General features: G+C 43.0%; 1 protein-coding gene and 1 pseudogene across 1 annotated transcript in view; both read right to left on the bottom strand.

Moving 5' to 3' along the window:
- Positions 1-13,709, bottom strand: part of LOC124721889 (tolloid-like protein 1) — a 577,505-nt gene that overhangs the window by 267,681 nt on the left and 296,115 nt on the right. The gene's annotated exons all lie outside the window — the stretch shown is intronic.
- Positions 12,370-12,487, bottom strand: LOC124723529 (annotated as a pseudogene).

Here is a 13,709-nt window from a genome sequence, read left to right as displayed (position 1 = left end):
TATAAAAATGCTCTAAAAGTCTACAAAAATCGGCAACACAAAAGTGTGATGTTTACATTGCTTTTCTGGAACCAAGTTGAGGTTAAGTACAAGAAAAGACATTGTAAGGCTAAAATTAATTACTTTACATCATTTATGATGTCCAGTATTCTAAAATGCATCATAAAATGTAATCTACATCTACATACATACTCTGCAAGCCATCATATGGTTGAAATAGCACCTAAATACACGAACTGTGTTCAAACTGTGCAAAACGTTCAGTGTTTATGTGGGTTATTGCAATGTTTATATCAGTTATTTTCTACATGTACCTGTCATGATTATGAACTCTAAAGTATGTCATGGTGAAGGGGAGAGTGAACAGAATGTATCACTAGAAAAATGTAATCGATAAAAGTTATTGCAAAAAATAATTGGGACCTAGTTAAGGGCAAGTACAAGAAAAACTTTGTAAGGCTCAAAATATTTGCTTTGCCTCAGATATCATGTCACAATATCCTAAAATACGTCATAAAATGTAATTTTTACGTTACATTAATATCTAAATACGTAAAGCATATTTAGTCTGATAATGCGTGTACCATAATCACCTGATGCTGTTTCCTTTGAGCACCAGTTTAGGAGAGAAGGGCAAAGATAACGCACCAGAAGAAAAAAACCCATCAACGACAGTTAATGAAAATTAAAACCACAGCTGCATTTAGAACCATGGCTTGCTAAAATGAAACCTGTAATGAACTACTGATAAGTACCATCACACACACGCGCAACACGATATTTTTAGGGAAGGGAGGAAAAAGGTGTTCGATTCCAGGAAGGAATAAGTTGCCTTAAATTGCAGAGCGACGTGGACTGTTCGTAAACACACACTCATAAGAGAGGGACAACCAAAGATGGTGACGACGAGAGACGTGACATCTTGAGAGACAATGTCAGAGACGGTATCTCCAACATAAATAAAATTGCCATTTGATGTGAGATTTACTACACTTTTCAAGCACAATAAAGCTTGAAAAATCAAATATTTCAGTATGTAAAGTTTTTGTGCTACCTATTAAAATGCACATAGCTCGCATGCTTATCGTAATATATGCAAGGTCTCTTCGAAATCTCGAACAAAATAAAAGCTGCATCAAGCACAATAAAGCTTGAAAAATCAAATATTTCAGCATGTAAAGTTTTTGTGCTACCTATTAAAATGCACATAGCTCGCATGCTTATCGTAATATATGCAAGGTCTCTTCGAAATCTCGAACAAAATAAAAGCTGCATCATTGCAAGCACAGTACTGCTTCACATTAAATATTGCCGTACCTAAAATGTCTCTATTACTTATTAAAATACTCAGAGCTCACTTATTGACACCACTGATAAAAATCTTTTAGGTTAAGCAGCACTGTTAAGCGTTACATAAGTGTGTTACACCCAAGTCTGCTATTATGAAAAAACGCATAACATTCTTTTAATAATAGCGATTTATTTTCCACAGTTAACAAAGTACAAAAATGTATACATTAACAAACCATTTTACTTGTCAAAACCATTCGGTGCTACTGAATTTATTGCGACAAATGCTCTTACTGCCCACTTAATTTTTTCCTCTATCTTCAGATAATAATCGATGTTTCTGAAAGTTTCTGGTCAACAGATAGTATTTCATTATCATGTGAATCATTACACCTGCTTTCAAATCTAATAAGAATATTAATTTCTCTGACAGTTCATTTGGGTTGATACCTGCTAACGATTTGTTGGAGACTGTCTTCCAGTTGTGAAGCATATCATCCTTTTCTTCTTCATCGTAATCTTCATCGTCGTAATAATCCTATTCATCTTATACACCGTCAGTTTTCATAAAAACATCGCTTTCATTGTCTACGTACGTCTCCTTTCTACATAGCTGTGCCAATATATGAGAAGTAGGTTGAACTGCATGCTTGTTGAATTGCATCTTCTTCTTGTCCCTTGACAAAACCTGGCGAGATTTCTTTAGGCACAGCTGGATTTGCGTTCGCTTCCATGCTTATGTGTATGTCATCACCATCTCTCAATTGTGATCCACCAGTTATATCTAACGCAACCTTAACGATAACAGTATATTTATAACCTATATTGAGATTTACTTGTCTGCAGGGAAGGTAGCTTTGCTTATGAACACTGGTAGCATTGCGAATTTTACCATAATGCTTAAGATCTTGTATTGTGTGTATCTTTCCAGAAGATTTAATTTTGAGCAATAGATTTCCAGGTGTTTCGCGTTGTGAATTAATAAATCAACTCAATCGACATGTGTCTCTTTCCAGAAGATTTAATTTTGAACAATAGATTCCCAGCTGTTTCGCGTTGTGAATTACTACATCAACTCCATCGACATCTTCTCGTGACTCCCCAGTCATTCAGACTCTTGATGTTGGTCCAAAACTAATGCTGTATACAGTAACACGTGTTTTGTCTGTTGGTTCAACAAAAAAAAAAAAATATTGCCAGTGGACCTTCTGTCTCCTCTTCGCCTCCATCACCATCGTATTCATCTTCTTCTGCTTTCATAAATGCAATGTTTTTAATATCTTCGTCTGTCTTCTTTCGGAATAGTTGCTCCAATCTCTGAGAAGCGGATTAAAGTGTACGCTTCTGGTTGAAACACATATTCCATTCTTCTTCCAAAACCCGATGAGATTTTCTAGGCACGGCTGCATTAATATCTGAAACGGAGAATAAGTTCTAGTTAAATCTGTGTTAAGTAGTGGAAAGAGAATGTATAGAAATTGTTATATTACATTTCCGCTCACTAAGTCTGATGGAAAGTTGATTTCTTAAATACACTGTAGCTTCGTGTGCTTTAATATTGAGTACACATTTTCTTCGTAAGCTGGCGTCTGATTAATTTCCTCTCCTTAACCTGATTCGTTATGTGCTAAAAGTTATCTGAAAATTTTCAGCGACCTTCGTAATCGATTAACCTTCAAAAACAGATTCTTTTGCTGTTTTAATATCTTTTGCAGTCCACCTTCCACTCAACTGAAACATGATGATGGATAATATTAGTTTGTAGGATGATTGCCGCGTGGTTTTATTCAGGAACTGTGTGATAGGAAGATGGGTTTGTCTTTTTGACCTCTTAATCTGCTTTTTAGAATGAAAAGGGTATTTTAAAATTTTCAGCGACTTTTCTAAAGCGAAAACCTTTGACAACAGCTTGTTTTGTCATTTTTAAATCTTCGGCAGTTCATTTTGAACCCGTATGAAACATATAGATGGATTCCACTGGGTCAATAATGGGTAATGAATAATCATGCTCCATGATCAAAGATGGTCACTGATGAAAGACGGGCAGTGATCATAGATGACCAGTGATTAGAGATTACCGTTGATAGAAGATGATTAAGGACAAACGATGGTCAGAGATCAAAGATGGTTAGTGGTCAGTTCTCAACAATGGTCAGTGGTTAGTGATGGTTAGTGATATTGGTGATCAGTGATGGTCAGTTTACAGGATGACAGCTGTTATCCCGTGTGTTTAAAATCCTTAATAAACAAATATGTGACCCAAGACTTAACTTGATTTTATGTAAGCAGTAGTATCCAGCAATTAATTGTGATCTGTGATAACACTGTTACTCGCTTGACGTTGAAACAGCAGCTGACAAAGGTAGTTAACACTATGCCCCATAAATACAGAAGACCGATATGCTTACTGTTGTGGACTGGCAAGACAGACAATCCACAGTGACGGGTAGCCGAAAGGCACGCGTTTAAGCTCACGCAGGCTGGCGTGAGGTCTGGAACAGGTAAAGGAAGTTATAGTAGCAAAGAACGTACGTAGCTGCGGGAATACTTAACTTTAATTCATAATTGGTGAACATCTGTCTGACGGTACATGCTTCACAAGATAAATAGCAAATGATAACGGCGCCTTGCTAGGTCGTAGCAAATGACGTAGCTGAAGGCTGTGCTAACTATCGTCTCGGCAAATGAGAGCGTAATTTGTCAGTGAACCATCGCTAGCAAAGTCGGCTGTACAACTGGGTCGAGTGCTAGGACGTCTCTCTAGACCTGCCGTGTGGCGGCGCTCGGTCTGCAATCACTGTCAGTGGCGACACGCGGGTCCGACGTATACTATCGGACGCGGCCGATTTAAAGGCTACCACCTAGCAAGTGACACCACACTTACCATCACGAATAACAAAATGGAAAACAGTGTTTCCCAAAACACTACTAGTGTAATTATCTTTCTTCATGCCATAACACATGTCTCTGTAGCATTTCGTGTAATAAATGTAAATGTTTTTATCTCGTTTGTTCTGATTAATTTTTAATGTGGCTCACCCTCTGTAAGAACTTGATCTAGTGGAGATAGTGTGAGGGCACACATGCTATCTTGGCAACTGGTGAAGATAAGAGGTTCCAGAGCGGAATCTTTCACCACTGGCTTAGACAGTGAATACTACGTCCACATCTGTTTCATCATAATCATCTCTCTGATTTATACACCACGTTAAATTTCCTGAGAGAGGGAATATACGCGGTCCAGTCACATTAATGTGACCACCGCCTATGTTCGACGTCAACGTACACTAACCACTCACAGCACTAGCAGTGGAGCATATATAAAGCCGGCCAGGTGGGGGGGGGGGGGGGGTGGACTGGTGACACGGAAAACAGTGCAGTGACTGCAATAATGTACAAATGGAACGATTTATATGACGTCCCAGGGGAATGATAATTGTCTTTCGGGACAAGGGTGAAGATCTCAAAAGCGGCTAAGTTTGGGAACTGTTCATGGGCCGCTGTGTTTAAAATATACTGTGCATGACAAAACAGCGCTGTCCAAGACCGACGCCGAGGCAACTGTTGTGCACCATGGGCCATAGATGACATGGGTGAACGACGGCTGCTGAAATGAGTACAGCCAAATAGACGCCAAATAGACGCCAAATAGACTATTGATCAACTGACCGCCCAGTGGAACCAAAGGGCTCCCAACAGTATCTGTTAAACGACTGTACAGCGAACATTGTTGCACTGCTTCATTAGCCATGCTGATTTCTGTTCAACGGCGACAAAGGCTGGAATTTACACGCCAGTATTGCAACTGGACGTCCACGCAGTGGCGACAGTTGACCTTTTGAGAAGAATCACGTTTTATGCTCCGTCGGACAGATGGCCGTTGGCGTGTACCGGGTGAAACGTCTAGAAGCAAACACCCTGCATTATGGTCTGGGGAATGTTTTCGTGGCATTTCCTGGGTAATCTCGCCATTGTGAAAGACACAACGGATCGACATGAGTATGCATATATGTTTGGGGACCATGTCCACCCCCACATGCAGTTTTGCCTCTGCAGGATGGCATCCACCAGCAGGACAATGAGACGTGTCACACAGCTTGCAGTGTTCGTGTGTGGTTTGAAGAGAACCAGGATGAGTTTACCGTACTCCCCTGGTCACCAAACTCCCAGATTAAAGACAAATCGAGACTCTGTGGGACCATTTCGATCCGGCTGCATGCACCAAGAATTCTCAACAGAGAATCCTAGCGCAGCCGGCCACGGCACTAAAGTCGACATCCCTGTCGGTACCTTCCAGCCCCTCATTGGCTCTTGCTGCATGTCTCGCAGCGGTTCGCGCTGCAAAAGGTGGTTATTCAGGCTTGTGACAAGTGGTCAGATTAATGTGACTGGACAGGTAAATTTCCCTCCAATTATTGACTTGATAAGTCTCAACTTGCTTTTACTTGTTGGAAGAAGACTAAAATTGTTTAGACGACATCATGTTAAGACTTGCCAACGTCTGCGCATTGACGCAGTCTCCAAGCATGTTTTATTTCGCTGAGTATTGGGAAATTATTACGTGTACCTGAATATAGAATGCTGTTTTCATCCTCCCATAGTGCAGTTCAACACTTCAACACATGATGTGGGAGATATCCACACCTAGAATAGAAATAAGAGTGCATGCATCGCCTGAACTAACACAATCGTGCAGTTCAAACGCATCATGTGTCAAACATAAGGCTAGCTCACCTTAAATACACGACATAAGAGGCAATACTAGTGTCTTACAGAGATTCGTCATTAGCTATTAGGCAGCGTCCAGACAAACTCTGTGAAGACGGATTCCATTATACTGATAACAAAGATCAAACCGTGTGTATCTGTTGCAATGGAAACTTGAAATGTTGGGAAAAATCGGGCCATCCATGGATTGAACACGCACTGTGGTTTCCCAAGTGTTTGTGTTTCTTGTGAAAGGTAACGATTTGGTAGATACTGCTTAACAGCACAAAGACGTGATAATTGCAGCAAATGATGCAGCTAATATTGAGCTTCATCGAAATCTTCAGAAATCTGTAACAATTTTTAACCCGAAAGCATGAAGTGTTTCGTCATCTGAACACCAAGTGAGTTCGACGACTTTTGACAACGCTCGCATTTGTAAAATTTGTTTCCAAGAAGAGATGGCAGTGTTATTCTTCCCGTGCCGACGCATCGCTGTCAGCGTTAAATTTACACCTTCCCTGACCTCAGGTACTGAGAGTCAGAATTCTGTTTTAGCTACATCATGAGCGTATTTGTTGTAACAAATTCAGCACCACTAACTGTTTTGACATATAAATGGATTGTTTATATATACATTTTTGTTCTTTGTCGACCGTGAAAAATAAATCACTATTTTTTTTTATTTGCAGCCCCTTGTATTGGCCAAGTTTGTAGTTAAAATTGTTTTGGATGTGAGGTCCACCAGTTATGCAAAACACCGTTTTTCTCGGTATCCAAACATGTTTCGGCATCACTGTGCGATCATCTGTGGGTTTTTGTTTTTATTTATTCTGCAATGTAAACATTTTTTAAAATGATTATAAAATTATTTGCATTTTTAGTTCAAACGACAGAACATTTCTTTTTGTAAATACCTTTACATTTGATGTGCATGAATTTTCTGGATCACTTTTGTTTTAATTACTACAGGTAGCTTGCAATCTGTAACCAAACGATGTTGATGTGAAAGTTTTTTGCTGGGAGTTAACCTATATTCTAGAATGTAATTTAGTTTTTCGCGATGTTTTCGCAAATTACATTCTGGAAGATCTATATCTATGATATATCTATATCTATGAGATAGGACTCATATGAAGAATTCAGTCTGTCAACGATGGTTGTCCTTGGAGTCACCACACATGTGTTCGTCTGTATTGATGCTGTGCACAAACCCGGTACACGTTTGAAAAATCACATGGTGCCACCCTTGTGCTCACGTCGTCGTTAGACGCAGCACTGTCGGCTTACCACCCTCCACTTCTACGTAAAGGGAAGCCGCAATAAGGGTTGCGGAGCTGATAGTCCGTGATAATCCAGACGTCATCGAACTGTCTAAACTAATTCATTTCGTAATTGAACGTACGTGAGTCTATTTTACGACTCGGCACGCTCGTTCAAACAATACACTAGGGTGACAAAAGTCACGGGACTCCTCCTAATATTGTCAGACCTCCTTTTGCCCGGCGAAGAGCAGCAATTTTTCGTGACATGGGCTCAACAAGTCGTTGAAAGTCCCCTGCAGAAATACTGAACCACGCTGCCTCTATAGCCGTCCACAACTGTGGAAGTGTTGCCGGTGCACGATTTTGTGCGCGAACTGACCTCTCGATTATGTGCCATAAACGTTCGATGGGGTTGATGTCGGGCAATCTGGGTGGCCAAATCATTCGCTCGAATTGTCCAGAATGTTCTTGGAAACAATCATGATCAATTGTGGCCAGGTGACATGGCGCATTGTTATCCATAAAAATTTCATCGTTGGTGGGACCATGAAGTCGACGAATGGCTGCAAAAGGTCTCCAAGTAGATGAGCATAACTATTTTTCAGTCAATGAACGGTTCACTTGGACCAGAGGACCCAGTCCATTACATGTAAACACAGTCCACACCATTTATGGAACCACCACAAGCTTTGCACAGTGCCTTGTTGACAACTTGGGTCTATGGCTTCGTGGGCTCTGCGCCACACTTGAACCCTACCATCAGCTCTTACCAACTGAAATCGGGACTCATCTGACTATGCTACTGGTTTCGTCTAAGGTCCATCCGATCTGGCTGCCTCGTGATGGCTGGGTGTTGTGTGCTGTCCTTAGGTTAGTTAGGTTTAAGTAGTTCTAAGTTCTAGGGGACTGATGACCACAGTAGTTAAGTCCCATAGTGCTCAGAGCCATCCGATCTGGTCACGAGCCCAGGAGCGGCTGCAGACCATGTTGTGCTGTTACCAGAGGTACTCGCGTCGGTCGTCTGATATCATAGCCATTAACGCCAGATTTCACCGCATAAGTTATTCCACACAGTTTGGACGGTAGGAGACGAGGCACTGGCAGAAGTAAAGCTGTGAGTACCGGGTGTGAGTCGTGCTTCGGTAGCTCAGATGGTAGAGCGCTTGCCCGCGAAAGGCAAAGGTCCCGAGTTCGAGTCTCTGTCGGGCACACAGTTTTAATCTGCCAGGAAGTTTCATATCAGCGCACACTCCGCTGCAGAGTGAAAATCTCATTCTGGAAACATCCCCCAGGCTGTGGCCAAGCCATGTCTCCGCAATATCCTTTCTTTCAGGAGTGCTAGTTCTGCAAGGCTCGCAGGAGAGCTTCTGTAAAGTTTGGAAGGTAGGAGACGAGGTACTGGCAGAAGTAAAGTTGTGAGTAGCGGGCGTGAGTCGTGCTTCGGTAGCTCAGATGGTAGAGCGCTTGCCCGCGAAAGGCAAAGGTCCCGAGTTCGAGTCTCGGTCGGGCACACAGTTTTAATCTGCCAGGAAGTTTCATATCAGCGCACACTCCGCTGCAGAGTGAAAATCTCATTCTGGATTCCACACAGTGTTAATTGTCTGTTACCACTGACACTGCTCTTGGCCGTTAAATGAAGGATGTGGTCGCCATGGAGGGCGACCACATCGGGGATCCGATTCACCTAGATCAGTTTGAATGGATCGTTAAATCCGAGTAGCGATATTTCCACCATTGTGTGTGCGTCCGTCCGTCGAAGTGACCTCATGTCATCAGGCTGTCAGTTGGTGGTTTTGTACTCCGACGTTTCACTTGCGTGACTTGATTGGCAACGACTGATGGTTGGTCGTTCGGTCGGTTGTCTCAGTGGTCTTAACCCTGTCTGCGTACTAGGATTTGATGGAGCCAACTTGAGTACTTAAATGCTTGTCATTTGACGATGCTAATGTTATTCTACCGTGGTTTTGGTTATCGCGCCTTAGGTGGATTTTGCGAGTGTGTTGGTCCGCGTTTAAGCCGTTCCTAATTTGAGTTGCCATCCGTTAAGTGAGCATAACTCTTGGCTGCCTGTCTCACCACTTAGGAATATGGTTCAAATGCCTCTGAGCACTAGGAGACTTAACATCTGAGGTCATCAGTCCCCTAGAACTTAGAACTACTTAAACCTAACTAAACTAAGGACATAACACACATCCATGCCCAAGGCAGGATTCGAACCTGCGACCGTAGCGGTCGCGCGGTTCCAGACTGAAGCGCCTAGAACCGCTCGGCCACTCCGGCCGGCACCGCTTAGGCAGCTGTAGGGACTTTTCTCAGGTCTATCCTTGGAGCACTGTCTGTGGATCACGCCCTTTGGTTTGATTGTGTCAATTGTTTAGAAATAAGATTTTGTTTAAATTATTCCTATTGCTCGTGGCCTCCGTCCGACAAATAATTTGAATTCTTTCTTAATACGGCCTTCAGCCGCCAGTGTAGCTTGCGTTACAACCATTTTTTTAAATGATTGTTTTAAAAATTATCTTGGTATTTTCAACGTGTAATTGTCTTCCTCATTTGTAATTCAGGCCTTCAGCCGTTAATTGTTCTGAAGTATTGCTTGTGGCCTTCAGCCGACAAATAATTTTGAATTCTTTCGTAATAAGGCCTTCAGCCGTCAGTGTATCTTGTGTTACTGTCAACTTTTTTCAAAATTATTCTTTTTTCAAAATTAATTCCTTAAGTAAAGTGTACGTGTTTACAGTGCAACCAACGGTAACTGATTAGGCCCCGTCCATACCTTTTCCTGCCTGCCCTAAGTCCCACATTTCAACGTCACTAATCTAATGCATGCGGTACATTTACATCTATATCTATACTCCGCAATTCACCTTATGGGGTGTGGCGGGGGGTACTTTTTGTACCACTGTCACTTTACTCCCTCTCCTTTTCCAGTTGCGAAGAGTTCGTGGCAATAACGCTTGCCGGTAAGCCTCTACGTGACCTGGTATCTCTAATTTTATCTTCATGGCCCCTCCGCAAGATATATGTAGGAGGAAGCAATATCTTTGTTAACTCGTCTAGTAACGTACGACCTCGGAACTTTAACAATAAACCACTCTGTGATGCAGAACGCCTCTTTTGCAGTGTCTGCTATTTGAATTGGTTGATCATCTCTGTAACGCTTTCGTGCCTCCTAAATTAATCTGCAACGAAACGTGCTCCTCTTCTTTCGATCTTCCCTATTTCCTCTGTCAGGCCTATCTGGCACGGATCCCATTCTGATGAGCAATATTCAAGTATCAGTCGAATGAGTGTTTTGTAAGCCACTTCCTATGTTGATGAATTACATTTCCCGAGTATTCCTCCAATGAATCTCATTTTAGCATCCGCCTTACTGGCTTTTATGTGGTCGTTCCAATTCAGATTCCTCCACACGCATAGCCGGCCGAAGTGGCCATGCGGTTAAAGGCGCTGCAGTCTGGAACCGCAAGACAACTACGGTCGCAGGTTCGAATCCTGCCTCGGGCATGGATGTTTGTGATGTTCTTAGGTTAGTTAGGTTTAACTAGTTCTGAGTTCTAGGGGACTAATGACCTCAGCAGTTGAGTCCCATAGTGTTCAGAGCCATTTGAACCATTTTGAACCTCCACACGCATACTCCTAGATATTTTATGGAAGTAACTGCTTTCAGTGATTGTCCTGAAATTTTTTAATCATATAACAAAGGGCCTTTCTATCTTTGTATTCGCAATATGTTACAATTGTTTATGATGAGGGTCAACTGCCACTCCGCCCCATGCATCGATCATCTGCAGGTCTTTCTGCATTTCGCTATAGTTTTCTAGCGCCGCGACTTCTCTGTGTACAACAGCATAATCCGCGAAAAGCCTCACGGAACTTCCGACGTTATCTACTAGGTCATTTATATATATATATATATATATATATATATAGTGAAAAGTAATGCTCCTATAATACTCCCCTGAGTCACGCCCAAGGTTCCTTACATGTCTGGGGACTTCTCTCGGTTCAGAATCACATGCTGCATTCTGTTTACTAGAAACTCTTCAGTTCAGTCACACAGCAGATCTGATATTGCGTATGCTCGTATTGAAATGTATTGAATGCTTCCTGGAAGTCAAGGAACACAGCTTCCACTTGGGTGCCTGTACCTACTGCTTTCTGGGTCTCGTAGGCAAACAGAGCGTGCTGTGTTTCTCGAGACCATTGTTTTCGTAGCCCAGAATTGTCATAATACGAGAGGATAAAGAATGTTCCAAAATTCTAGAACTGACGGACGTCAGAGACATAGACCTATATCTTTGTGTGTGTTCGACGACCATTCTTGAAAACGGGAATGACCTGTGCTTTTTTCCAGTCACAGTCGGTCTGCAGCTTGTCCGTTACGATCCACTAGCAACCGCTGTTGATGCTGTATAGACAGAAATAGAAGCCCCAGGAATTTTCCAGACTATCTGTGACTCCATGGTTAATAGGGTCTGATTGCAGCTCGTGATGATCCACATCGTAATGAACTCTCGAAGTCATAGATAGTGTACAGTTCTGTAATCCTAATCGTTTCTACATTCTCGTGGATCTAAGCTGGGATACGAAGTTCATTTGAGTCACATACACTTTTGTACAAAGCTAGATGGCACAATAAAGGAACAGGGACTTCGTTAAAACAAGGATGTGGTGGGATATCATTCAGTGTTCTCCATACTATATAGGTCATGGTATAGGGTCTTCGCACAAATATATAAAGAAACATTTTATGTTTTTACAAAAAAATAAAAATAAATAAAAATAAAAAAGTAAAAATAAAAACAGATTTTCTCACATTGTTTGTTGGGTTACAGTCAGGTTCTCAGCTGCCTACGTCATTCCACTGTTGTTTTCAAAGACAATCATTAAGAAGCATTAAATAGTAAATAAAAAAGCACTCCGTCTTCAGGCCACAAGTGGCCCATCGGGACCATCCGACCGCCGTGTCATTCTCATCTGAGGATGCGGATACGAGGGGCGTGTGGTCAGCTCACCGCACTCCCGGTCGTTATGACCGGAGCCGCTACTATTCGGTCGAGTAGCTCCTCAGTTGGCATCACGGGGCTGAGTGCACCCCGATAAATGGCAACAGCGCATGGCGGCCTGGACGGTCACCCATCCAAGTTCCGGCCACGCCCGACAGCGCTTAACGTCGGTGATCTGACGGGAACCGGTGTATCCACTGCGGCAAGGCCGTTGCCAAATAGTAAATACACACATCAAAATAGTTTTGCCTCACCTCGGTTCCGAGAGTTCCGGAACCTGCACAGAAAATTGGAACAGAGATCAACATAAACATGACTTCCGCCCTTTTTATTGCTCATTAAAACCACACATTGCATGTTGTACCACCATACACCGAGACCTTAAGAGGTGGTGGTCCAGATTGCTTTACACACCGGTACCTCTAATATCCAGTAGCACGTCCTCTTGCGTTGATGCATGCCTGTATTCGTCGTGGCATACTATCCACAAGTTCAACAAGGCTCTGTTGATCCAGATTGTCCCACTTCTCAACGGCGATTCGGCGTAGATCCCTCAGAGTGGTTGGTGGGTCACGTAGTCCATAAACAGCCCTTTTCAATCTATCCCAGGCAAGTCTGGAGAACATGCTTGCCAATCTAGTCGAGCGATGTCGTTATCCTGAAGGAAGTCATTCACAAAATGTGCACGATGGAGGTGCGAATTGTCGTCCATGAAGACGAATGCCTCGCCAATACGCTGCCGATATGGTTGCACTATCGATCTGGGGATGGCATGCACGTATCGTACTGCTGTTACGGCGCCTTCCATGACCGCCAGCGGCGTACGCCGGCCCCACATAACAACACCCCAAAACAGCAGGGAACCTCCACCTTGCTGCACTCGTTGGACAGTGTGTCTAAGGCGTTCAGTCTGACCAGGTTGCCTCCAAACACGTCTCCGACGATTGTCTCTCTGTAGGCATATGCGACACATAGGTGAAGAGAACGTGATGTCAATCCTGAGCAGTCCATTCGGCATAGCGCACAGTTTGAGTCGTAACACGACGTCCTGTGGCTGCACGAAAAGCATTATTCAACATGGTGGCGTTGCTGTCAGGGTTCCTCCCAGCCATAATCCGTAGGTAGCGGTCGTCCACTGCAGTAGTAGCCATTGGGCGGCCTGAGCGAGGCATGTCATCGACAGTTCCTGTCACTCTGTATCTCCTCCATGTCCGAACAACATCACTTTGATTCACTCCGAGGATACTTCCCTTGTTGAGAGCCCTTCATGGCACAAAGTACCAATGCAGACGCGATCGAACAGTAGTATTGGCCGTCTAGGGATGGTTGAACTACAGACAACACGAGCCGTGTACCTCCTTCCTGGTGGAATGACTGGAATTGATCGGCTGTCGCATCCTCTCCGTCTAATAGGCGCTGCTCATGCATGGTTGTTTAC

The sequence above is a fragment of the Schistocerca piceifrons genome, chromosome X (genome assembly GCF_021461385.2).
Source record: "Schistocerca piceifrons isolate TAMUIC-IGC-003096 chromosome X, iqSchPice1.1, whole genome shotgun sequence".
In the NCBI taxonomy this organism is placed as follows: Eukaryota; Metazoa; Arthropoda; class Insecta; order Orthoptera; family Acrididae; genus Schistocerca; species Schistocerca piceifrons.
This window is presented reverse-complemented; position numbering and strand designations above follow the sequence as displayed.